Genomic DNA, 27,248 nt, shown 5'->3' on the forward strand with positions numbered 1-27,248 from the left:
TCTAGAAAAAGGGAATTGATTTGGCAATACATGTATTTGAGTTCTAGGACACTGGTCCAAATTTAGTCCATTCCTACACTGGTAACAGTTCTTAAAAGCAATATGAAAATACCTATTTTTTCCAAAAGCATATGTACTTTTATTTAACTGTGGAATCATTCTTTCTTAGCAGTAATAATTCTCCAGACATTGGAGACTGATGTTGGAAATAGAGAAAGAAAATGGTCAGGGAAGTACGAACTTCTCTGCTTTCGTGCACATGACTAAATACTTAAAAGGAAGATCTGCTACATTTCACTATTTTATGTCAATAACACCTCTAAACAGTACATTAAAAAATAAAAAACCAACACTCTGAGTATAAAAATTGACCCCAGGTTAGCTAAAATTATATCTGATAAGCCCCAGTAAAGCTTAAACCATTTGCACCAGTACTGTGAAGCTGAGGTAGGCATTGTGGGTTTCTTTTCCTCTAATTGAAACTGTACAATTTAGAAAAGAAAGCAAGGCTGACACTGCCCAGCAGCCTGATATAAAGACATTCCTGAAAGCTGGTAAGGAAGTCAAAGGTAGAATTGAAAAGCTGAGGGTTGGCAGCACTAGGTAGGGCAAAGACGATTTCTGCAGAGTGATCAGGAGGTGCATTTCGTAAGAGAGAAACCTTCCCCTGGATAATTTTTCATAGCTAGCAACCATGCCTTGCAGTTTCTGTCTTGCAACACAAGTTTTACGTGGAGATTGTGTCTCCCTACCTGACCTGCATGCCCTGAAAGAGGGTCATGAAGCCTCAGGGAAAAATACAGCCCCTGGGGAGTCCTGAGGATACCTCCTTGGTTGCCTCTTGTCCCCCAGAGGCCATGACCAATGGGTCTGCAGAAGGGACAGCCCAGTATTGCAAAGGTGAAGTGGGGAGTCTGACATTGCAGAGATGCCAAAGGTGCCCAGGCTTTGCAGAGGTGCCATGTGGACCCCAAAAACTGCTTCTTGTGCCTGGTGTACTCTCTGCCCAAGAACCATTGCAGAACACATGCAAACCTGCCTTCACGTGGATCAAAAGTGGAGGGATTGTCCCTCTCAGCTCCTACCAGCCTCACCGTCCAGACCAAATTCAAAATCCCAAAGGAAAAGATTCAACTGGTGTGTTGCAATATCCTTCCTCTATCTGTTTTTGCCAACCCTGTTTCTCAGTCTCTTGGCTAAGATCAAGTACAGTATCTCAAGGACACCCCAGCTCCAGAGGGGAAAAGGAGAGATGCAAGCAGTTTTGAAAGCACTTGTTTACATTATTTTGTAACTCCTTGGGAATCATAAATGAAGTACAGGCACCCATGAAATGAAAATAACCCTAGGAAAGCAGTTAGTAAAGGAATTGTCAATATATGCAATGAGAATTGAAATAAGGTAAATATAACTCTACTAAAAAGAATAGAGATATAGCTGCTGAGGTCTGTGTTTCTGTGGTTTGTAAGTCAACTTTAGTGCCCATTGAGTATGTCTAGTTCCCAGTTTCTGAAGTTTTACTCCTGAAGCTCTGCTCCTTGCAGGAGGCTCTGTAGGTTTGGGTCTCCACAGTTCTTTTCTATAAAAATTCTGGCAGTTCATGAGGAATGGTTTTCTAGCACTTTATTCTATTACATCTCCCAGGAATGCAGTGTAGGACTAAGAAAAATCTATGATATCTTTTCAGTGTAGTTTGTATTTAGCAGCACAAAACCTGCAATACTTACACCGGTAAACCTTTCCCTAAAAGTAAGTGCCAGACATAGGGCATAAGCACAGGGCTCTCCCAGCCTTGTCTTAGGAAGGTACCCAGTGTGACAGTGACAGGGCAGCCAGCAGCTGCAGCCCAGGGAAGGGCAGCTTCATGCGAGATTGGCAGCTTGGGAATCTGCCACGGAACAAGCCTTGAGAGCTATGGACCATGGGCATGCAGACCAGACGTAAAGGAGCAAGCTGCTGGCATAAAAAGAGTTCCTGCTCTTTATTTGGCATTCAGAAATGGCCTATGATGCTACGAAGGGATGGATCAGAGATCTGTGGAGCACTACTTTTTTGTGCTGATTGCAGGGGACTGCATTATTAGGGCTGCTGAATGTTGACGAGGGCTACTATAGTGAGAGAAGCCAACTGATATGATAAGAAATGTATTTTTGTGTCATGTTTCAAGCCATATAATAGCACTGGGCGGGGGTGGGGTGAACAGGAGCAAGAGTTGGGTTAAAAGATGTCCTTTATGTTAGAAAAATCTACTTGAACTCACTTTCCTGTAGTTTAAATGAGAAACTTTGTTAAATTAGTCCTGATAAAGTGCTAACTGCATGAATTATTGTTCACAGGCAGAAAAAGTGCAAATGTCTATCACAATTCCCCCCATTTATCTTCTGGTTTTGGGGTGGGATTTTTATGACCCCCCATAGGACTGTACTTGAGGCCTTTCCCAAATAATAGAATCAATTGTAAGAAACTGCAAGTGAGGATTCTGCATTACCAATAACCCAGGAACAGGGATGCCAACTTGCTTTCATTGTGGATGATTTGATTAATCTTTTATTGAGTCTGTGAAAGGCTATTGAACTGACTCAGACACCTTTTCTGTCTGTCAAAGACACAAGGTGGTTTTTTCATCCAGTTCCTCCCCTTTCCCTCTGAGTGCAGAAAGCCTGCAATTATGGACAGTTTTCAAGGATGGCAGCTTTTGCTAACAGCCAGGACTTGCTGGGGCACAGAGTGGAGGAGCTGAATTGCACTTGGACCAGAATGAAAGCTATTTCAAATGGTGCCACTCAACCCCCCAGGGCTGGGACCTCCCCTCACTTCTGGATATGTATGCTGGGAGGCCAGGATTTGGCCTTGGAGCAGGCATAGCCCATCATTCCAGCTGTAATCAGTTTCTCCTCTGCCATGAGGAACAGACACCCAGTGAACCTATATGCAATTCCACATACTCTGCTGGCACTTCTAACTTCTCTGGCCATGCCTACAAGTGCAAACCAGGAAAGGGTAACATTTGCATGAAAACTCGCAGGAACTGAGTGATCACAGAGATCCTCACATCCTGCCATGCTTGACCAAAACCAGGTAACGGTTTCAAGAGCTTCTGTACAGGAGCGTCTGACCTTGTATGACTTGCTTGTGTAGAAAACCAAGCTTGAACAAATCTTGAGCAGACCTGAGTGCCTTTGCAGAAGATGAAATTTCTTGACTTGTCTCCTGTTCCCTGGAGCCCTTCAGGGTGGGGTCTAGGTCTTTTCATTAATTTTTTCAAGTGCCCACTCAAAGCCTTACCTGAAGCGCTTTAATGTAAGGTGTATTTTCATCAAGAGATTATGGTAGCATTAGCATGTGGTAACACTAGGTGAGGAGAATAAAAAGGGCATTGCTGGAGAAAAAGGGAAAGGCATCTTGTATGAGCTCTGGTCTTCTTGGTGAACCTCAGGACCTTCCATTAGAAGATGGTGACCTGTTTCTAAAATTTTACTGTGATGAAGCAGCTTCCTTTTGTAGGACTCACCAATCTGCTCTGATGTATCTCATTCTACATTCAAACCTAGGTGTCCTGGTGAGTGCTTCATGGTGTCACACTTGTCTCTGGATGGGATCTGCCTCTGGCACTGCAGTCAGCTCTGCCCTCTCAGCCTCCAGTCTAGATAGTTAGCTGATTTTTACAACAGTGCAGTATGCTTGTGGAGGCAGGGGGATTTTTATTCCTTGCAGAGGCAATTCTGGATCTTTCTGGCAGCTTTCTGTGTTGGCTCACAGGGTTGTTAATGTTGTTAATGGTTGTAAAATTATTACGCCCTTTCCTAATATCAGTTGACTTTGGCCTTGCTACCCTTTACACTTTAGCATTTCACAAAGACTTTAAATGTTGGCAATGAGAGCTGGGTATGAACTAATCTGGGCAGCAAGTTACAGGTTGCTTCACTTAAGCTTTTCCATGTGTTGACTTCAGAATCCTAATTTGTATGGGGCTCCAAAGTACATAAATGTGAGAGTTCATTTTTCCCCCTGCACTTGTGACTTAGCTTGAAAAATTAGTTCCTCTGAAAGCCAGTCTGTTTTAGGGTTTGCTAAAGTGAACCTCTCTTTCCAGGAAAGTGGAGTACTGGGCTAAGACTAAGCTTTATGATTCAATCCTTCAGTTTGCAGCCACTACTCTCCTTGGCACAAGATTGAGGTGACACAAGGTATAGATCATTTTCCCTCAAAGAAAAAGCAAAATGTTCTTCTGAGAAGGCCTGAAATACCAATGGCCTGAAAACTCCTTCAGGAATGTAATTTATGGTGCATGTTTGGGGATTGGGGGGGTGGGTGTCAGGTAGACATATCCCATACATTTTTATCTGCACGTCATGCATGTTTCTTTCTAAGCTCCTTCACCCAGAATTGTATTTTAATATTACAACTGAAGAAATGTATTTAATTACTGTGGTCCCTATAAGAAACTCTAGGCTCTTCTGGAGTCCTCTGAAAGTGCAAAGTGTTTCACAATGTATGAAGAGGTAATTTGCACTGAGAATCAATATGCTAATTATTGTGTCAGCACTTACTGTTTTGGCATGTTTCTTGGCTTCTTGTCCCGGAGTATACAGCCACGTATGGTCCCAATTCCTTTGTGAGATGTAAGATGTGCCTTGGCTCTGCAACAGTCACAAGACTTGTTAAAAGAGATGCAAACTGAAGAAGACTGGCACAGTTTGTACTGTCTTATCCAGTCTAGCTTCATTCTATTAGGGAACATCAATTAAATCAGATGAAGAAATTAAGGAGCTTTTGTCTAGCTGGTAAGTTAAATAAATAATGACTAAAATAAAATGATTGTTAAACAGATGAGTCAAAATAACTCCCATACCAATCTGTACATTTATACAATGTCAAGTGGTGTGGGAATACAAGTGTCAAATATAGGCCCAGAGATGTTCCCCTTCTTCATTTTATTTATTTCGAAGATGGTTGTGCTCTGAGTCAGGGACCAGGAATAGCTGTGCCAGGCGCTGCGCTACCTCAGAACAAAAAGATGAACTTTGCCTCTTGGCTTCTTCTGCAGCCTGGCAGCTCTTTGGGACACCAGGGCTGTGCAGGTGTTGGGAGGAGGGTGAGAAACAGGCAGACAATACAGCTTTTAACATCATGGCTCCAAGCATGAAATGCTATAAACACAGGGTGCACACAACATGTGGCTGCAGAGCATTGGGCCACAGAGTTTCTGATATGACTCTGTGACGGGGCTGTGAACCACCCAGGACGGCAGTCAGGATGGTCCTGGGAGCTTAGAAAAAGCAACCTGAAAGCACCATCTCTCTCTGCTAGACCTGTTAGTTCTTAATTGCTCCATGGTAACTAATGACTAAGCTGCATAGGAAGAACTATAATGCAAACTTGGATTACGCTTCCAGTCTTAAAGTGCTTGCTTTAGGGGCTATGTATACGTGTGAGGCATGGCGAAGGCTGGTGAAGTGGAAAGGTGCTGTAGGTCAGGATAAGTAGTCATAAGAGAAGAATGTGGCTCTTTCCTCACCCTTACTGTCCCTGGATACAACAAAAAACAGGGCAGGCAAAAGGGACAGGTGTGCACCTGAGACTTCCTCACTCTCCAGGTGTTCACAGCACAAATGAGAGTGAATGGACCTCCTTTAGTTGCCCAAATGACCACTGCAAACTTTCTGGCAGATCACTTTGCATTTCCCATTTTTTCCCCCTCACCTGGGAAAAAGGCTGTTGGATTATTGCTTTGCCAGCCAGATGCTAAACTGCTAAGCCGGCACACAACCCAGTCTGAGACCCCACTGGGCTTAAAGGTGTTCACCAAACCCCATTACTCACCTTCCAAGCAACAAAATGGCTCTTGTGCCCACCCTGTATATGTCTTCCCTGGGACACATGTATCTCTTGGGGATCCCAGACACAGGGGACTAAGCCAGGGGCTGGTGATGGGTGATGCTGGGTCAGTCACATACTTTCTCCATGTTTACTCCCCACCACCAGCACAAGGAAAATAGTTATATACTCTCTAATGCAAAGATAAAAAGTAAAAGCTATGAAGGATTTATAAATCTATTTATATTTACTAATAATTTTCAGATATAATTTTTCTAAGTCTTTGTGATGAAGAGCTAGGAGAAAAATATTTGTAAATGGTGCTACTCCCCATCTCAGGCAACCATCAAAGACTTTTTGTCACAAGTAGTTCTAGTTTTACTTTATCAAGGCTGCCAAGGACTTTCTGAGCCTGATGACAAGCCTTTTAATTTGAACAAGCACATGTTTGGGTGGGTTTTCTCACAAAAGATGAGAGATGATAAACAAGCAAGGTGAAGCTAACCTAGAGATGGCCTGCCCTGCTGCTGGCTCATCTCATTTTTTGGCCTCTGATTTGTTTTATTGGAAAATTTCTGGTTTGTATTTGTTAGGTTTATATTCTAACACTTAATATTTCCACTTTATATATCAGCTTTTCATTTTGAAATTGCTAACTACTATCAGGTAACTAAGCTTAACAGAGATTTCTTTCTCTAGCTGGAACTTAGATAGCAGAGAAAGAGTAGATACTATTGAGAAGTCCCACCCAAAATTTCGCAGGGTGCTTTGACTCCTTTACCTGCAGTAATTAACCTTGCCCCCTGCAGCCCCTGGTCAGCAGCTCTGCCAGCGGGATACCTCCAGCAGCCGCTCTCTCGAAGGTGAGCACAAAGGCTCACAGAGTAGAAATGCCTTTGGGCCCCCGGCATGTGAATAGGTCTGCTCAGCTATGCTGAGTTTAGTCATGCATTTTAAGTTTCTTCCTGAACCGGGGTCTTAATTCTTGTGCAATTTTACCGGAACAAAGAGGTCAGATTATTTATAGGTCGGTCGCCTTTGTGTTCACGAGGCTAGCAATGCCTTCGGTGCTCCAATTTCTGGGACTCTTTTTCCCTCCGGCTCTTAAGTCCCAGCTATTCTCTCCTAATGCAATAACAGTAATTATCCTATCGCCGGCCACCGCGGCACCCTCCATTAGCGCCTGCCTTACCCAGCGCACAGCACAGGCTGGCAGCCAGGTAATATCCCTGTAATTTATAGCTCATCAGAGAAGCCAAGCAGCCCACGGTCTTCCTGTTTTGTAAAGAGACAGACTTATCACCTAGATGCTGCCGTGATGGGTGCACTGGAAAGGCAGGAAGACAAAAGTAGTGCACAGGCAAGCTCTGGCCCCATCTCTGTTTATGTTCTCTGTTGTTTCATTCAGGCATGCAGTCAAGTAAAATCATCATGGCTCAATGCAACTAGAAGAAAATATTGACATCTTTCTGCTTCCCAGTAGACCCATGATCTTTCACAATTTAATTGTTGTTTTGCATCCAGTTGTTGAGTGCAGAATGAAAGATGCGGAGCTGGGCATGCTAAGGTTTCTCTGCTAAGGCCAGGATTCAGCACAATGACGACCTCTTAGATGTTTCATGTGACCACTGTCCTATAGCGTCCTATAGGGTGTGCTGTGTGGTGCATGCACTGACTTCACTGCTTCTTTGGTCCTTGTACGTTTTCATGACCAGAGGGATGAAGCATCTCTCCAATGAAGACAGGCTGAGAGAGTTGGGATTGTTCAGTCTGGAGAAGACTCTGGGGAGACCTTACAGCACCTTCCAGTACTTAAAGGGGGCTGGAAGAGAGCTGGAGAGGGACTTTTTCCAGGACATGAAGTGATAGGCTTTAAACTGAAATAGATCTAGATTAGATATAATGGAGAAATTAACTACTGTGACCATGGTGAGGCATTGGAACAGGCTACCCAGAGAAGTTGTGGATGCCTCATCCCTGGAAGTGTTCAAAACCAGGCTGGATGGGGCTTAAAGACCATCTGGTTCCAGCCCCCCTGCCATGGGCAGGAAAGTGTCCCTACCCATGGCAGGGTGGTTGGAACCAGGTGGTCTTTAAAGTCCCTTCCTGCCCAAACTAGTCTATGACTCTATGAAATTCTCCTTCATGACAGCACTTGTTGTGTGTCTGCTCTTGGGAGGAGCAATTCTTTTTCTTTAACTGCTAGGCTGACACATCCAGCAGGACTTAGATGGCAGTGGTATTTGGTGAGGATAGATGAAATTTAGAGCAGATCTTGAGAGGATCACTCCTGACACTTATCCCAACCTCATGCAGGCAAGGCTAGATAGTCCTTTGTGCAGAGGGTGCAAACACACACACATCTGCACTGGAGAGATCAGTCAAGTAAATCTTCTTCGATACCATTTGGACTTGGTCTGCTTCTGTTCTTCAGGTAGCGAGGAACATTTTCCAATGTATCTTAGAGCACCTGAGGATGATAACCACATGCTTACCAGCATAAAAGTTTCTGGCTATGTATTGCTGAAAAGCTTTTGCACTTCTGATGGTCCCACAGCCTCTGAAACTCAGCAGGAGAAAAGCTGCAGGGTCAGAAATACGCTTTCTCTTTGTTCCTTTATCTGCTGTTCATGTTTTTGGCTGAGATAAAAACTCTTTTGGAAATTATTCATGTCTTCATTCAGTGCTTTGGCAATCTGAGGAGACTGCATTACTTGATGCTTCAAGTTAGCAGTGGTAGGGCCCAGATATCCTTGGATTTGACGACCAACAAACATCTTCATCAGTGAAGTCATACAAGGCAATGCTGTTTTGATGTGCAATTAAGTTACCAGGGATCTAGTCACAGAGCAGAGCTTTGAACTAAGTAGCTCTCCCTGTTTGAAGCAAATGGGGGAATAAACACAAATACTTGCGCGTCTGAGACTCAGTTTGCCAACGGGCAAACTGACAGGTGGGGCGATGTTTCACAGCAAAGCTGGCTCTAGTGGAGAAGGTGCAGGAGAGGCACAGTCAGGCATGAAGGTGAGGCATCCTGCACCCTGCCTGCTTGCTCCACGTACCTGTGATGCTCAGTTCTCTGGTTAATCCTGGCGAGTCTTGCAGAAAGAGGACTTGATCATTCAGAGGTCAAGAAATACCAGTGTGAGTGTCAGAAGCAAAGCTGAACTGAAACTTGCAAAGTATTCCTGAAAAAAATGGGAAAAACTTCTTCAAATCTCGGTGTAAGAGAGGAAGAAAAGCGAAGTCAGACTAAAGTGCAGTAAATGAGATTAAAGATAATTTAGGCATGGCCTGCAATCAAAGGAGTATTTTACCTCTGCTCTGGTTTAAGGAAGATAAATCCTAGGGGCAAAAGCAGGCTGGTTAATGGGAACAGGGATATGGAAATAGAACTGTTAGTGTGTTCAAAGAGCAGGCAGTGTTACTCTTGGGAGCCTGTCCAGGAGTTCTGGAAAGACCAGCATGTAAGGTGGCACCTCTAATAGCAACTGTTTTTATGCATCTGCCAAGTCAGAGAAGGACCCCATGACTGTGGGATATCCATTACAATGTGTTCACTTGTGCCAAGTTAAAAAGTAATCCAGTCAACAATCATCGTCCTTGTAACTCTGAACTCACTGGTATGCAGGGCTTTGGAACATGCCTTGAAGGCTAATTAAAAATGCAAAGGCACATCAAAAATGGGATGAAATGCAATGAAAGGTGCATCCTGCCAGACTAACCCGATGGTTCTCTTTGATAAAACAATTATTTTTCCAGACAGGTGATATCTGCCAGATTTCCTTTATCTAGACTACTTTAATGTATTTGCTATGATGTCAAGTGAGAAACCACTGATGTTGCTGGAGACAAAATAGATTAGTAGAGGAATTGCGTTGCTGGTAAGAAGAGGAAACAATGAGTGCTGATGCTGGAGATCTCAGGTCAGGAGGAATTATCTAGGAGAGTTTTTCAAAAAGGAGTTTTGGGACCAATTTTGTTTCAATGTTTGCATTAATGACATGGTCCTGGCCCATGTGAGCACTGTGTTGATGAAATGTGCTGCACAAAGCCGTGACGCATTGCTGGCATGGAGGTGGTTTGCAGGCCAGGCAGGATGAGCCGGGCACCTTGAGAATGGCTGTAATAAAAGGAGGATGACATTCAAGTAAAAGACCAAGAGTCATGCAGGTGAAAACTGATGTCAGAGGCTGCTTTTGCTATTAACAGTGAGTGAATCAGTTCGCAAAAGAATAAGGAAAAAGTAAAATCAGCATTAAATAGTCATAGGAGCATTGTGTGCTGCCAGCTTGATTCCTAGGCTGCACCTATTTCCAGTCGTGATTAGGAAGAATTAGCGCCCTGATGAACTCTCCTCCCTTCCCACCTCTCCTTTTGGGAATGATGCATTAAGAGCAGAGCAGCAAAGAGCTGCAAGGGAGACCAGGAGACCAGAAATCCTCTTTCCTGGGAGGCAAATGAAGTTCCTGGAGCACATGCATGGGGTGATGGGTACGGAGTTCGGTGGAAAAGGCACCCTCCTGCAGTCTCAAGTATTCAAGCACTGCCTGTTCCAGCCTAAGGCCAGCCCACATTGTTGCCAGCCATTAGCACATCCACATCTATTTTCTTTGGATTAGGGTCAAAAGCAGCCCCTGGAATAGGTAGCATAAGTGGGGGTAGGGTAGAGGAGGGAGGAAAGGCCAGGCTGGACCAGCTCAGTGGTGCCTGCTAGTGCTTTGGTGCCAAATGAACCTGGATGCAATGTTCCACTCTCCGTCCCAGAAGTCCCTTCTACCACCAGTGCCTGGTAGTGAAGCCGTAGCCTTGTGGGTCCAACTCCAGCAGTGGTATTCTCTGAGGAGCAGTCGCAGTTGCATGCAATTCCATTGGGTTTAATATTTTTCCTCAAAGCTTGGAAAAGTAACTGAAAAGAGTGAATAAAAACAATGTCTGTCTGTGTGATTTCACAGCCAGAGCAACCAACTACATCTTACTCTGTCTGGCAATTACCAGGAGTTTTTATGCATATCTTGAAGAGAAGGGAATTTGCAGGAGTGCCCCAGGTGGAGTTTAACCAAACAGGAATGAGCAGAGTCAGACCTTCTAGCCATTCTTCAGGCCAGTCAGACATGGAGCAACATGGGTCTGAAAGATGCATTGCTGCCTTTGTTGGAGATACACTGGGAGAGGGGTTGTTGCTGTGGACTGTCAGATAAGGCCCAGCAAGCAGCTAAGAAATGGCTTCCAGCCCAGGTTTCTTGCCCAAATACTCTGGTCATTAAGTGGAGCAGAAGTGCCTGCAGCAAAGGGCTGCAGGGCTGTGCCTTTTACAGAGGGACTGCAAGGTTACATTCCAGAATTTCTTCAGCTTCTCTAGGAGTTCATATTTGTCTCCATCACTGCTGTCTTTCTAAAGTGAGGGGTGAGAGGGAAAGGCAGATTGTGAGAGAAGGGTAAATGAGAAAGAGAAGAGCTGGATGCCCATGCAAAACTGCAAGAATTAAAAGTGGTGGCTCTTAAAGCTTGTGTAAGACCCACACAGCATTTCCAGGCCTGGCAAAGCAGTCAGGCAAGCTCTGGCTCCTCTTGCGAGAGCAGTCAGGAGCAGAGTGGGACTCTCCCACAAGGGAGCCCTGGCAGGCTGTTGATTAACCTGTTGGTGTTGAGAAGCTAAGTCAAATACAAGTATTAAACTGATTATTCATATTCCACTCTGTTCACTGTGGGAAGATTTTGGGGTTATGTTTGTGGGCCATACAGATTGTCAGAGTGAATCTAATTAGCAAGAGAAATCCAAATGGAACAATGACTGGTAATTGTTGCTAATGATGCAAGTGTATTATACCAGCTTAGATGAAATATTGGGTTGCAAGCAGCACCAAAAGGCAAAGGAATATTTACAGTAGTACATAAAACACTACAAGTCCTTACCTCACTGCTCTCAGGTGTGGTTGAGCTGAGCTCCCACCTGTAAAACAGCAGTGACTTGTCAAATGTTTCCTGTCTCCACCAAAATAAAATGCTGGAAAAAATGAATGACCTGCAGAGCACTAGTAGGAGAGGTGGTCTGTGTCTGGGCTGAAAGCTATGCCCTGCTTTGCTTTCACTAACACAAACCTCAGCTGCCTACAGAGGTGATTTAAAAAAAAAAAAAAAGGACCGTTTTTCCTTGCACAGTCTCTGGACTGTGTCTCCATCCTGGGGGTCAGAGCATCCTGGGCTGCCAGCCGTTGGTGCTGCTCTTGGCATGCCTTTCCAGCTCCACCAAGCAAGTGTGGGGCTGGCCGCCATCCAAATATTTTGAATTCAGTTTGGATCGTGAATTATGCAATACACACAGGCACACACACAAACCCTATTTTATTGTTTCTGCTAAAACAGGTGGCAGAAACAACAGGAGGTGGGCATGTAGATCTTTCTGACTGTACAGTGAGCTGTGCATCTGAATTTGTTGGAAAGATCTGGTCCAGCGCCTGCATTTTTGTTAGCAGTCCCCAAACTAGAGTGCTGATCACTGGCATTCTCAATCTGTGGAAACTGCCATGCTTAGACAGCCAGTGGAGCCGAGACAACTTGTAGCAGTCATGGATTTGGTCCAGTGCCAAAGCTTCAGCTCTCATGTGAGATGGCCCTGATCCCATGCCTTGTTTCTCTCTTTCTAGCCTTCAAAATGTTTTGGACTGATCTGTAGTTCAAGACCTACTTACTCCTCTGAGGTTTTGTGGTAGGATGGGTTTATAAGAGATGAATTGTATAGAAATATTGAGAAAGGTGGTTCAAGCTGTAACATTTTGTTAGACAAGTTACATGTTTCTTTGGCACTACTATAAATGTAAATGTGATGGGAAGCCTGGACAATTGAAACGTTTTCTGCTTATTCATCCTTCCAAATGTGTGGGGGTAACACAACCTGGTACAGGCAAAAATGCAGAGTCTCCTTTGCATTATTAACATTTTCTGTGGCATGAAAGATGAGAGTTATAATGGACGAGAGTAAGTGTAAGGAAGTGTAAGGAAGAACGAGAGTGATAGTTTTAAGACTTCCATGTCTGCAGAACACTGTATTGTGGACCACAATGTGCAAGCTGGCTGATAAATATCCCTTCATCCTTATGGTGTTGGAGTGTTGGAGATGAAGTTGGACATTCAGCTAAAATGAAAATATTTTAGTTAAAAGAGAAAAAAGTTTATACTAACATTTGCAGAACTTGAATAAAAACAAACAAAGGGGCTGGTAAAATCTAATTCAGATACTTTTGTTTGAAATATCTTTTAAGATTGGTCTGAGATAGTTGATGTCTTATAAAAACTCTCAAAATTTCAGCAATAATTTTCAGTATTTTTTTATATAGATTTGGCAAAAATTTTAAAAACATAGAGAAAAGAAACCTTTCCTCTGTGTAGTCCTCTTCCTAATGCAGGTTTGAGTCATTATAATGAGTCCATGATAGGCAATGAGTTCTGTCAAGGACATGTAAGGTTAAAAATTAAAAACCTGTGAAAGTACTCAGCACATTTAATACATTTGAAGGACTTTTATTTGAGGTTTTTTCCAATGACTGGCATAGAAGTTTTTTCATGTATCTAAATTCATACTTCGAAATCCATTTTTCACAGCTAAGAGTGTCATCATAACCTCAATTTTGTCTTACAAATAATGGTGAGATTTGACTTTTTCTATGCTTTTATTTCTTCAGGATTATAAATGATTTTTTTTTATTTCTCTTTGCTCTTCAGCTGTGTCAAGGAATTTTAAAGGTAAACAAAATTTTGCAATTGAAAACAAAATTCCTACACTGTCAGACAACCCTTATTTGAAACACCAGGAGTAAATTGTTTCTTTGCAAATTATTTGCACAAGTGAATACATAAAAAAAAAATCTCAGTTTTTTTTAGATATTCAAACTCAGTTGAACAAGGTACTGTGGAGTCTGAATGTAAAACCCGGCATAAAACCTGGTCCAGCTCTGAGCAGGGAGCTGTACCATATGAGCTCCAGAGGTCCCTTCCAACCCAAATTATTCTATGTTACTAAAATTAAATTTTCTTCACAATTTTTAGTACAGTCTTTCTAGACTTATTGGAATCTAGAGTTTTCCAGTTTTGAACACTTTTTTTTTTAATCAAACCCTGGCTCAGAGTTCATTTATCTCGTCATTATTATCAGTTACAATAAATAAATCTGATATCTTCAACTGGAGGGCTAGGGAATGATTAAAAATTAGGGAATGATTAAAAAAGGAGACCTCTCGGTATCACTTTAACAAGAGTGAACAAATGCTCAAGAGGAATCTTCACAAACCATTTTGCTAATTCACTTGCAAATACTGTGTAAGAAGGCATAACAGAACCGACTGGATCATATTATAACCAAGCTTTATTCTCTAACAGCTTCAAAATACTTACAAAACCTTATGCCTTTATTACCCAAACCCATCACACTGTAGCTAACGTAAATCAGCTGGTGTTTTAAATGTACTTTTACAAAGAAATCTCTGTAATGCAAAATTCTCACTTGAAATTATCAATTGATGGATCATTTAAGAATGCAAAAGTAGAAGTATGGCAGTACAGGTTGAGATGGGCTCTCCAGTATAGAGCTGGACTCTTTCTTTTGCAGTAACTCAGGGAACATGCCATACCATACATATAGTCCCCAGAGTAGTCAAGAAGAATGTAAGTCTTGTTTATTCTAGAATCCATGAACCTGCATAAGTGAAAATACTTTGTGTTGTTAAGCCATAGATGAGTCTTCCAAGTTTGTTTCTTTTAGCACGGCTCCTGTGGGTTTTCAGAAGCTACAACTATCTCACCTGTGACTGAGAGTGACCTAGAATGACTCTTTCTGTGTCACAGGCACAGAAAGTTTTTATCAGAAGCCTAAAGGACAAAAATTGTAATTACATTTATTGATTCAATGGCTTCCTCACTTTTTTTTTGGATGTACACTCAATGCTATCCTAAGATGCTGTCCAATGTCAGTGTCCACTACTCCTTTTTGTCCACATGACTTCTCTATTCATTTGCTTTCCTATGGGTTGATGTTCTGTCTTGTCTATTAATACAGAACTGGAGGAGGCAGCAGCAGGAGGGAAAAAACCAGCAGCTATCCAGCTGGGATAGGAGAAATTGTGTTCCCAGCCTGTGAACATGGAAACGTGAGAGAGATCTGTGTCAGAGCAAGATGAGTTTTACAGCTTCTAAATTCCACATCAGTCCTAACACCTAATCTTTGCTGTTGGACATTTGTTCATCTCCTGAAAAACATTGGTTAACCCCCCCCAATACTTTTTAACGTCATCTCCCGAATGCAATAAACCTTCTTAACATTATTAAATGTGATTATCAAAGAACAAAGAATTTGCCCTACTGTCTTTATGATGTACAATTTACATACTATCCCATCCTTCCAGTACAGGTTGGTAATTTTTAAAGGGCACTAAAATATGATAATAACAAGTATGCTTACTGATGTATTATGAAATGTATCCCATTAGTCACTTTATATCTGAAAGGCAGAAAAAATTTCCACCTAGCAACAGAAAGGCTTTTAGGATTATAAAAAAATATTTGGCAGGCAGTAGGCGTGCTAAACTACGCCAGGAGGAACCCAATTGGAGGTTTCTAGAAACAACAGGAGCATAAATAAGTTGTCATCAGTGTCTCCCACCACAGAGCTGGAAGAAAATTCAAAGCTTTGTAACCTGAAGGAGCTATAGAGAAGCAAAGGGCAGCCTGGTGGCAGCCATGGGCTGGCTCTAGGAGGAACCATTGCCCTCCAAAGCCACGGGGAGAAACATGACAGCAGATACTCCAGCTCACCTGATCCCCTCTGTACCGTGCTCCTGCTCGTCATGTGGGCCACAAAGACAACACTTCACTTTCTTAGCTTAGAAAAAATGATCTACTACCAAAAATGCCCAATTAGTGATGGTACTGGTGAGACAGATAGCGAGATTCTTGCTAAGAATTCTTTTTTTCTTTCCTAGATAAGAACATAGCTGGTGCAAGAGATCTTACCATTGGAAAGCAGAACAAGCAGAACACTTCAATTTTGGACACAAGGCAAAGCCAGGCAAACGACAAGAACTTTTCCTCTTTATTTATATCCAACGCTGCCTAGAAAATTTTGTTTTCTGTGACTTGTAATTTATTCAGGAATAGAAATGTCCTTGATGGGCCAGGCAAAGTCTTTTTCCAAGAGAACTGTGTTTTAAGCACATTAAAATTTTCATTCAATTCTTTTCCTTCGGAGAAGGAGATCTTTTAGCAGAAGAGGACTATGCAGCCAGCAAGCCTCCTTGTGTAGCTCAAGAGTGGCCTGCTGAGGAGAAATAGGCAGCAATACTTAATTTCCCGGATGCATCCAAGCTCAGGACCTGGGGGGTTCAGAAGGCTTTAGTGAAGATCAGAAATATTTTCTTGCCTCAGCAGGACATGTACCTTAGCTACACAGCACTACATTCCCTACAGTCATCCTAAAATGAGATGAAGGAATTGCTTTTTCCCCTTCTGAAATGACACCACTTTCGTGTCTGATCACAATGAGTAAATGAGTAAAATGAATATAAACAGGAAGGACATCGACTGGTTGGAGCAAGTCCAGAGGAAGGCCACCAAGATGATTAGAGGGATGGAGCGAGCACCTCTCCTGTGAGGAAAGGCTAAGAGAATTGGAATTGTTCGGCCTGGAAAAGAGAAGACTTCAGGGTGACCTAATTGTGACCTCACAGTACCTGAAGGAAGCCTAGAAGAAAGACAAGGAGAGACTATTTACATGAGCATGTAGTGATAGAACAAGGGGGAATGGCTTTAAACTAAAAGAGAGTAGGTTTAGATCAGATATTAGGAAGAAATTATTTATTGTGAGGGTGGTGAGGCACTGGAACAGGCTACCCAGAGAAGTTGTTGATGTCCCAAACCTGGAATTGTTTAAGGCCGGGTAGGATGGGGCTCTGAGCAACCCAGTCTAGTGAGAGGTGTCCCTGCCTATGGCAGCAGGGTTGGAACTAGGTGATTCTTTAAAGTTCCTTCCAAACCAAACCATTCTATGGTTCTATGATACTATTGCAAGAGCATAATGAATGCAGATCACCTCTCTGTCTGGCTTCTGGTCCTGGAGGGAGCTGTTTTATTTACAGGACACTCTTTCTGCTGCACATTGAAGACCACCAGAGGAAGGAGGCCTGAGAAAGGACAGGCTTTTTCAGCCCCAGCCTTATTGAAGAGGTAGGAGATACACCTGCAGGAGTCAATGTTCCTGCTCTCTCTCCACGAATCATTACATGGACATTTCTGGACATCTGTTTGCCAGGAGAAATGGACCACACCCTCAACTGGGACTCACTAACACCCTCCTCCAGGATGGCGTTTGCCTTATTTTATTAGTAGTGAGCGACAGTATTTGTGCCAAACCTTCGGGAAAGGCTCTATGCTGTACAAGAGGGCAGCAGGGTCACTCCAAACTGAGTGTTTGACAACACTGAAAAGCAATGAAACGCTGTCTGTGCCTCCTGCAGCCTGCTCCCCAAATGCCAAGCACAAGTGGCCCAGTGGCACCCCCATGGAGGATGCTAGCGAGCAAAACAGTGCTGGACAGGGGAAAGTGGTGTGCTGCTGGTTATCTGAGAAGACATCAGATGCTTTCTTTCATATTCACACCTACTGGAGAGGGTGCTGGGACTGATAAACCTCTGCCTGGAGTAAAACTCTTCCCACCCTTTATGTTAAAGAGAACCCACTTTACTCTAGTTTGGAGAGAAGTCATAAGCTATAATTTGAGGACACCTAAAATGGCTGTGCACTTCCCTTCTGTTCAACATAGTCTTTGTGTTCCCTATCATGAATTAGGTAAGGCAAACATGGCCAGAGAAAACATGGGCTGAAACCTGCCATCAGAGCTCGGCCCCATCACACAACCAGTGCCTGAGGCTGGAATTCGATCATGAGTGAGCTAATAATAACAACACACAGCAAAGAGCAGAGTACCTTGCTGCTGTTGCTGAAAGCATGAAAAATACCATCTTAATTCAGAGAATTATTATGGCATATTATGGCAGGGCATGCCGATAAATGTGGAGCAAGCTAGAAGTGCTGTGCTATGGTATGTACTCCTATTGCAATAATAAAAAAAATTACCTTCTGAAAACAGTTTCAGAAAAAGAAAGTATGTTCCGCTGTTCATTCAACAATAAAGACAAAAAAAGCTATGACAACCACAAAATACTCTTTCCTCAAAGTGGGCAAAAAATAAACTAAAATGAGCCAAGTTACTTTTCTGCCTCTGAAAACCTGTTAAACGCCCCCATGGCCTGAAATATATTTCACACAAATTATCTGGATCTTTTTCAGATTTGTTTTCATCTTTTTTAATATGTCCACTTTATAAAATTTTATTCTTAAAAACAGTAAAGCTCACAGTCAAAGAAACACAGGAACTTCAGAACCTGGTGGCACTTCATGGCTTTCATTTTACCTGGAAGTGAGAAAAAAACTAAAAACCTTTAAGATATTTCCATGAGCTCGGTTAGGATGCAGTGCTTGCACATGTGTCAAAGTCAGCAGCATAAGTGCAGGACCCATCAGTTTGCTAGGCTGCTTCTTGTGCAGCTCCTTCTGGGAAAGCAGAAGTGGTCTGCAGACCTGCTGGAGGCTCCCTTACTTGAAGTAGGACCTCAGCTTCAGAAGGCCTGAAATCCCTTGCTCCTTGCTGCAAGGGCCTTGGCTTCCCAGCAGACTGGGAACAGTACAGGTGAAGACACTTAGGCATACCATGGGGTTGCCGTCGACTGACATCCCTCAGAGCCATCACTGGTACTCAGCACCATGGCTCCCCAGTGTCAAGTAGAACTCAGGCTGTTCTTTGCTCTTGCATGACATCCCTGTAGCAGAGTGGATAAAGCCACCATAGTACAGGAGGAGGCTGCACCACCATCCGCACAGTCAGAGCTTTCCACATGCACCCTGGGAGGTGACCTGCATTTCATTTAAGAGCAGCTTATAATTATTATCTGGGGTTTCTTAGTGAAATACTAGAGAAATCCTAAATTCGATTGGGAAAAGATCAGTCTTTTCTGTTTGCAGTTACTTGCTGGAGAGATTATTCTCAGGAGCTATAAACCATTCTCCAGCAAGGAAGGAGTGTTTGGGATTTCCAGCGTTAATGCTCCTAAGAAATCATTTGACTGTCACTAATGTTATGTAAATAGATGGTTCATGTTTATACTCTACAAAATGCATTTACAAGAAAAAGGCTGACTAATTCCGAGGTCAGCTTCTAATTCAAGGTTAGTGCTCAACAGTTTTTTTTCCTTGCCAAATAAAACCACTAAAGGCTAAATTAAAACCATGTGCTCTAACCTACCTTTATGTAGTTACTGATATAAAGAGGGTGGAAGCAATTTTGCTGTCAAATTTAATGCCACTGTCTAAGGAGTGAAGTAAAACATCCTACAGAAGCTTTTGCACAAGGACATGCATCACAAGTGCCTGACCTAGAAGGTGTGAAGTGCTCCAGTACACGAAAACCACCTTTCAATGACCTATTACTGTTATGGATTAGAGGCTTTATTTCCCAGGAATACATTGAAATAAATAGCAATTTAATCCACAAATTATCCTCTTCATTAGGAAGAGCAATTGGCTACAAGGGGGAAAAAAAAAAGGTCAGCAAGTAGACATTTGATTCTTTTTTAGATGTTTGGATATCCCAGTGATGGTGAAAGAGGCTAGGTCCATTAACTCCCTTTGACTCATACTAGATGGTAATATTGAAGATGGCTACCAAATTTCTGAAAACTATCAATTCCAAAGTTTGCACAAGCATTTTATTCTCTCTTCTAGCCATTTGTTTATTACTGCTTAAACATTATCTGGTCTTTAAAGTTTCACTTAAAACTGAAATGAAAACTAAACCGCACCCTTTTTTATTAGCTTCTTGAGTGTAAATAAAGCTTTACCTTCCCGCAGCATCTTCTTAAAACATTTCACCTGGAGAGAGTGGGAGTGAGTGCTCACTTGAGCAGAAAGTCAGTGATGCTGCTCAACTTCTGCCAGACTAGAAGTAGAGTGCAATGTTTCTGTTTAGACTGATGAACATGCTTCAAAATGGTTTGAGAACAGAGGTCTGTCTCCACGTCTCAATCCCCGTGTGTCTAAGAAATATTTGGCCCAGGTCTGTGAATGTGTGTCAGGGTGACAAAAACTCAAGCAGATACAGTGCTCGTTGAGCAATGGGACTGTGGGGGGCAGGCAACTAGCTCCCGTGCAGAGCCAGCCTGGTCAGGAGCTTCTCAGCTCCTTGGATACTGAGCTACGGACCCTGCTTGGGGTCATGTAACTTCTCCCACAGATCCCAAACAACACTTCTAGTGCTTACAGCTGCAGACAAAAACCTTCAGTTTATAATTGGAGAATTCAGCTGTGAGGCATTCATCTGCAGAGCCAGCTAGCTCAGAGAGTAGATTTCTTTCTGGCAAAATCATTGTGGTTATCTGAAGTAATCTGCTAACATTGAAGTATAAAATACAAGTTGGATTATGAAATAAATAACAAATATTTGCACTTTATTGCCTCAGTAAAAACAGCCAGTTAATTTGTATTACTACGGTTTCCACCTGTTCCACAGCATCAAATATTTCATCTGTCCAAGAGCTCAAGTCCTATTTCCAATGTCCTATTTCCAACAATGTCCAGCTTTCATAATACACTCATTCATCACAGTGGCCAAGTGCATAACACAGACTACAGGGGCTGAAGGAAATACAAATAACAGTTAACTGTAGGATATATCTTCAATTTAGTGAAGGCCAGGAAATAAAGAGCATCCATTTATTTAACAGTGCCGGGCATGGACAGCACGGGCATGTGGCAGCCGAATGTAGGGCTGGGTTTGCCGTGCTTGGCTGTCTGCTTCCACCGAAGTCAGGAAGGCTCCTCTCCCCTACACAGGACTGGAAGGACCCCTGCAGCCCACAGCCAGTCCAGGGTGGAGGTGCCAAATGAGTCTCCCAAATGCTGGGTATTTGCGTTACCTGCAAATGTACCCTGTCCAAAATAAAAATAACAGACGTGGCTCCGGGTTCAAGGCACTGGCTCAGACGCTAAACTGAGGCTGAAAACCATTGCCTGAAAATTACTGAATCTGTCCAGAGCAAAACAAAGATCTCACAACTACTATGAAAAGTGCTAAGTATTCACTCTCCCAAGAGGATTTCTCAGATGCTAAAGCTTATCTTTCTCTGGTGAAATCTCTCTTATTTCCCAAACCCTCTTCTCATTTCAGGTGTTACATCCATATAGTACCTTTAAACCCAAAAAATCCTAAATTTTTTTGCCAAATTGAACTATCATCAAAATGTAAAAAGATCCCTTTTAAATACATGCTCAGACTAGAGGTGGTGACACTAGAAGAACTGCCGTTAGGATCATCTCATATGCAAAATTTTTGTGTCTAAAAGTGCTGACCACACACTTTTATAGTAGGCTCAGTACTGTCTGTAGATCTAACACAGTATCTAGGGATGGGACCCGGCACTGAGTGGGAGTAATCAGAGGGATTATAACCTAACATTGGGCCTATATAACTTTAATGGCTCACATTGCATCTGTACCCAGATTCTGACTATGACTATAGGGGTAACATGACTTCCATGAGGCAGGGTATACCGCCTGAAAAGAAAGAGCTTTAGGTTTTTGGATTAAGTGAAGAAATTGTTTTGAGTGGATCAGCCAAGACAGCAATAATTGTCATGAGGTTTAATGTAGCTTGTGCATTTCTCAGTTGCTTATGGTGGATTTTCAGATATAAGAGTAGGCAAATTGAGAAGACTGTGAAAATAATCCTAGCATAGCTTCCAACAACAGCAGTAAAACTTTTCTGTTGCTAAGAAATGTGAAATTACAAAAAACAGTAATACCAGTTGCTGTAGAACCAACAAAAGCATAAAATATTGTTAGCTACAGTAATTCATTATACATCATCTGATTAAAAGAACCTGAGAAGTAGCATTTTCCAAGATATGCCCTTAGACAAAATTATATGTTTTGGCAGAAAAGGTCTTCTGTAGTGACACGTACATAGCAAAGCTCTTTGTGTGCTGAGAAAACAATTTTAAAAAACTTTACTGAAGAGAGTATATTTTTGCCACTTTTCAGTAAAGACTCAATCATCTTAAAACACTTCCACAGATTTTTCACTGTTTGAACGGGGATTAATCAGTTATTTGTTTGCATGATTTCAATATGATAATGAAGCAATGTAAGAAATTTTTTAAAAAATAAAAAAAAATCAGATCACGATCAAATTATTTGAATTTCAATACTATCCTTAGTTGGAGATGCCAGTATTAACTTTGGGAGATGCTACTTTCTAAAAATCTAATGAAAAATGAGAATGAATGATTGCTGCCAACTAACTGTTGAAATAATATATATTGCATACCTCCATAATAGATGATCATTTAATCTTCATTTAATCTTGAGGGTTATGCTTAGCTTTCAGTCATTCAGGGGGTTTAATCATCTTTACAAATGTCAGAATTACCATCCTTTGTCAAAGTTCAATTCATGGGACCGATAAGGCATGCTTTCACATAGCAGTTTATATCGTAAAGCTGAAAAATCTTAAAATGTTTTCCAGCTAATAGAAGTTATTTTTGTCCAGTAGCTAAGAATTGCTCAATTGCAATTTTAAAATTCCTTAAGGATGAGAAAGATGACGATGAAGAAAAGATGTTTTCGGTGAGTGAATACTCCTTATCTTCATCTCATGCTGTGCTAAAAGTTTGACTGCTCTAATTTTAAAGCTATCTAATCTTTTATGTGCTAAAGCATATGAAATCATCCATTATTAGAAGTATGAACTACAAGAAGAGTTCATTTATTTGGTGTTATATATAACCTTTATATAAAATGCATTATGTGATTAAAAGTTTTTCATTTAGTAATATTCATTAAGTCTCAAACTTTTCTTTCAGAGAACAAAATTGCTTCAACCTGATTGAGATATTTTATCTGGGGAAAAAAATGAATTACTTTTGTACAAATAGTATAATCGTCAGTGAATAGTTTGACACTTGAATTGGATGTGAATCCTGTGTATAAAGGATGTTCTTTACTGGGAGATCCATTCCAGTGAGTGTACAGGCCTCAGGAGTCTCACACTGGAAAACAGTCACATATTCTTCCTTCAGAAATGCAAGTCTTTAAATTTCTTAGAACATGTGGAATGTGTTATATTCATTTCACTGTTGCATCTGAGGCATGCATGAATATTTTTGTTGTACACACACAATTGGAAAGAGTGCAAAAATCTATTAAAGGAAAACTCTACTTAAGGTTGAGCTTTCAATTTAGAGTGATTTTAATTGTAAGAAATTTTATAAATTGATTTTTTAAAAGATATGTTTAAGTGTAGGAAAATAATGCCTATCAGTTTACGAATAAACTGAAGCTTATCAGCGTGGAATGCCACTCTTGAGAGCAGTGGACATTTCCAACTTGGAGAAAATCAGACAATACTTGAAAGGCAAAATAGCTTTCCCCTGAAATGTCCTTTAAAATAATGTTCCTAATTCCTACCCAAAACGGTGGCCAATCTGTCCAAGAATTATGCTTTCAGGATAGATGATTTGTTTTACGATGAAAATACAGTGTAAGCCTGCACTCATGGTTTTAGTTTAGTCCTAGGACTTGGGGGTTTGTTTTTTTGTTTTCGAGTGTCACTAAATCTTTCTCCCTGCTCCTCTGCTGCTAGATTAATTATTTTCTGTGCAAGGGCCCTTCTTTCAAAGTCCTCCATTATTCTGTTTTGACCATACTGGGGAACTTATCCAAGTCAACAAAAAGGCAGCCTTGATCACAGAGGGGCTGTTGATGAAGTGGATGGTTTCATATATTACTGGGGGAGAATTGCCTTAACATCGCCTATTCACACTGCTGTGCCAGGTGCATCCACTTACATGGCTCAAAACGCTGCTACCACCACATCCTCCGCTGCCAAGACCATTATGTGCTCTGAGTGATGGAGCAAGAGGCAGGACTTAGATCTTCTCTGTTGGGAAGCAGAGGGAGAGAGACCGATCTTTGTGTCTCAAAAAAAAAAAAATCTGCTGTAGGGAGCCTTTTAACTCGCTGCGGCTCTGCAACTGTGAGTGCTTTGGAAGAAGATGGGGAGGAAAATAGCAGGAGTTTAGAACAAGACTCTGCTCTGCATCACTGCCTCAAGATACTGTAAAGAGGACAAAGGGAAACTGGGATATAAATAGAGAATGACATTTTCCTTGCATTGTCCACAATGAATACATTTGTACATGAACAAAATCGTTGGAACGAGACAACATGCATGCCTGATGTTGAAGAAAAGCTTGTTTGTGCTTAGTACATTGGAGACATTGTTCGAAAATAGTTCATCCTTTTGTAAATATTGCCTCGGCATTGGTGCCAGGGTCACTGTTGCTTTGCGCTATCAGCTGAATAAGTATCAGTCATGCACATGCTGCTGGGAGAAATTTTAATACGGGCACCAGATTTAAAAGGAGAAAATTATCCTCTTAAGGACCGTCCCCTTCGTTTGTAGTTAATATTCCCTGCTTTACTCTTACTATTCTTTCTTCCAAACTTGCCCTATTTTCTTGCACCTAAAGGGTGTTTCATACGTGTCACCAGGAAATAAAACTTGTCCCATCCCTCAGGCACTGCTAGCGTCTGTATAGAAATCAGACATCCTTTTCTGACAAAACCGTGGTTGGAGGACATCTTGCCTTTGCTTTTCATCTCCAGTGATAGAGCTACAATAGAGCCAGGCTATGCTCCCTTCTCGTGCAAAGTGGTTAATGTCAGCTGAGCGGCGCCACGATGGAGATCTTGGCTGTTTGGTTTGTTTGCTTGTTTTCTGGAAAGACATTTATGTGGCAACATTTCTTTTTTTTCTTCAGAAGTCCTGAGAATTCAGCAAAACAAAGACTTGTACTACATGCAAAACCAATAATAAAGTATGTTCTGCACTCAGTGAAAGCCTCCTTGTATTCCCTGAGCAGAAGGCAAATATGAGGAACAAGATACTTTTGTATTCATCCCCATACCCAGATATTTTGGCAAGATAAACCACAACCTGAAACTACAAAAATTGCAGGAACCTCCAGCATTTCACAGTAGCAGGCAAATACAGATATCCCTCTGACACAGTCAAATAGATGAGGGAAAAGTGAACTCCTGACTTGACCAAAAAGTAGGCAATGGTAAAGCAGAAAATTATACCTTTAAAAAATGCTATGATGTCCAGGCAATTTTGAAAATGTTTCTCTGCCCTAAAAAAGGTATAGTTCAAGTTCAAACAAGATATAGTAGCAGCTATTGTACCAGGCTTACACAGTGTCTGAATATAATGATGCCACACATCCCAAAGATTACTATATTCTGCCACTCTCTACTTTTATCTCTATGGCCATGGCCCAGGGTTGAAAAGTGGCACTCTTCAAATCAGGCCTCCAAATTTTACAGTTGGAAGTGGGATTTTCATTAGGCTTCCTGACAGAACAGGGACATCAGAAGTGTTTTTCTTGCAGCTTGCAGTGCACCTGGTTTGAAGTTAAGCTGTGTTGTGCTCACCCACCTTCACCTGGGCAAAAGAGCCAGGAACTCAATGGTGGAACAGGGACAAGGGGACAAGAGTCCCGCTCTGCTGCTGGCTTGCTTGGTGACAGCGGACAACTTCTGAGAGAGCCCTCTGGGAAGGAAAAGGACAGTGGCATAGGCTGGAACCTAGGGAGGATGGAACTAGATACTCTTTAAGGTCCATTCTGACATGACCAGTTCTGTGATTTGTGATAGGTAGGCACCACGGGAATCCCAGTTTGCTAGGAGGCCCATACGCTTTAATTCAACAACTGCTTTTATGCATTTGACCTCTGCCTGCATTTATGGCACAGAAGATGTTCTCTTCCCTGCTCAGATAGACTTGCCCTTTTACCACCTTGACTGCAGTTGTGGGGTTTTTTTGCCATGTTATTTTTGCCATGTTATTGCCTTTTATTTTTTGCCATGTTACTACAATAATAAAGATTTCATATTCTGCTATCTCCTTAAAAAAAGGAAAAATAATCTACACATCAAGGACGAATGTCCAAAGATTGTAGTAATTAATTAATGGAAAATTTACTTCGTATCTGATAATAATGATTTGCTAGAAATTACTCCATCCTATGTCACTTCAGGCTTTCCTGATAATACCTTAATGCAGGCAACTTTTATGTCTTCTACTTCAGGTCTGCCATTCAGGAGCTATTTGGAGTTTGTGAAATATTAGATAATTGTCTGCATAACTGTTGCACTTTTTTTTTTCCCAGAAGTGATGCCACAGCCCCACCCAAACTAAAACATACCTATGCTTTCACAGACTTAAGAGTCAACTAACAATGATAAAAAGCATAGAATTGAAAAAGAAAAAAAGGCAGACCACTAAAATTCATTGTTCACTCTTTATTATCATTACTCAAACCTTTTGTGGATACTGCACAAGGTGACAAATGGATTTTTATTTTTTTCTAGATTTGTTCTGTAGTTTTTGTAACTAAAATGTTGAGAAGACTGCTCAAAGAAAACTACACTATCCAGACAGCTTTTTTTGAGCTCTGAACACCCTTAGCCCTCATCTCAGTGTAGTTCTCTGCACATTTTCCAGTACTGCAGTGAGGCCAGGATTCCATCCTTCCTCTTTCAATGGTTCAAAAATAATAAGAAAATCAAGGGGTCAAAGGAAAACAAAATTCTTTTGCAGTAAAATTAGGTTGACTAGAAATGTGAATTTAAAAAAGAACTAGAATCCATTTCTGTAGCATACACTGCAGTGGTTGGCTTTCATATATGGTAGAACTCAGCAGACCTGAGTAAAATTTGTAAATTTTATTCCAAAAAAATCAGAGTAAAAAAGTTCCTCCAGCCCAGCAGAAAATGAAGATCAAAAAGTTGCCATTGTAGAAGTTTGGACTGATTACTCAAAGAAATAGAGGACTGAGTAGTCAAGGAGACAGTATATACTAATCCTAAGCAGATACAGCTTCCCTCCCTACTTATGCTTTGCAGTGGGTATAGAGCCTCAATCTTGTCCCATATTTCTGGTAAGCAGAAAGGAAGTTTATCCATACCTTCATAGGACAGAATGATAATGAAAACATTGCAGTACAATGGAGTTATTTCAAAATACTGCTTCTTTCAGTATTGGGTGGTGCTTTGATAGACCATAAATATAAATATTCAAGAGAAAGCACTGTCAACAAAGGAATGTCCTATCTTACATCCTGGGCGTGATTTAAAGTAAGCAATTTTATTAATAGGATTCTAGCAGTAGCCTATACAAGGTTTTACCACTGTCTTTAGATGACACCCTGACATCATAAACACAGTGTATTATTAATTATAATTTGCTTTTACCATCCAGGTGTCCTGCT

General features: G+C 41.6%; 2 long non-coding RNA genes across 4 annotated transcripts in view; one reads left to right on the top strand and one right to left on the bottom strand.

Annotated features, from left to right (window-relative positions):
• The window catches only part of LOC114002120, a 52,128-nt gene that overhangs the window by 13,018 nt on the left and 11,862 nt on the right, over positions 1-27,248 (bottom strand). For both annotated transcript variants that reach the window (XR_005562967.1, XR_005562966.1), the window contains exons 3-4: positions 8,880-9,005; positions 4,551-4,640 (exon numbers count right to left, since the gene is read on the bottom strand). This is a non-coding gene — a long non-coding RNA (uncharacterized LOC114002120). The remainder of the gene's footprint in view (positions 1-4,550; positions 4,641-8,879; positions 9,006-27,248) is intronic.
• On the top strand, positions 16,618-24,804 carry LOC114002121. Of its 2 annotated transcripts, XR_005562968.1 has the most exons (4): positions 16,618-16,629; positions 16,944-17,031; positions 22,469-22,542; positions 24,738-24,804. It is a non-coding gene; the product is annotated as an uncharacterized LOC114002121 (long non-coding RNA). The 2 variants fall into 2 exon arrangements; XR_003545770.2 differs by lacking the exon at positions 16,618-16,629 and having other exon boundaries at positions 16,804-17,031.

Source organism: Pipra filicauda, unplaced genomic scaffold (genome assembly GCF_003945595.2).
Source record: "Pipra filicauda isolate LSUMZ 115617 unplaced genomic scaffold, ASM394559v2 scaffold176_size3548034_pilon, whole genome shotgun sequence".
NCBI classification, from domain to species: domain Eukaryota; kingdom Metazoa; phylum Chordata; class Aves; order Passeriformes; family Pipridae; genus Pipra; species Pipra filicauda.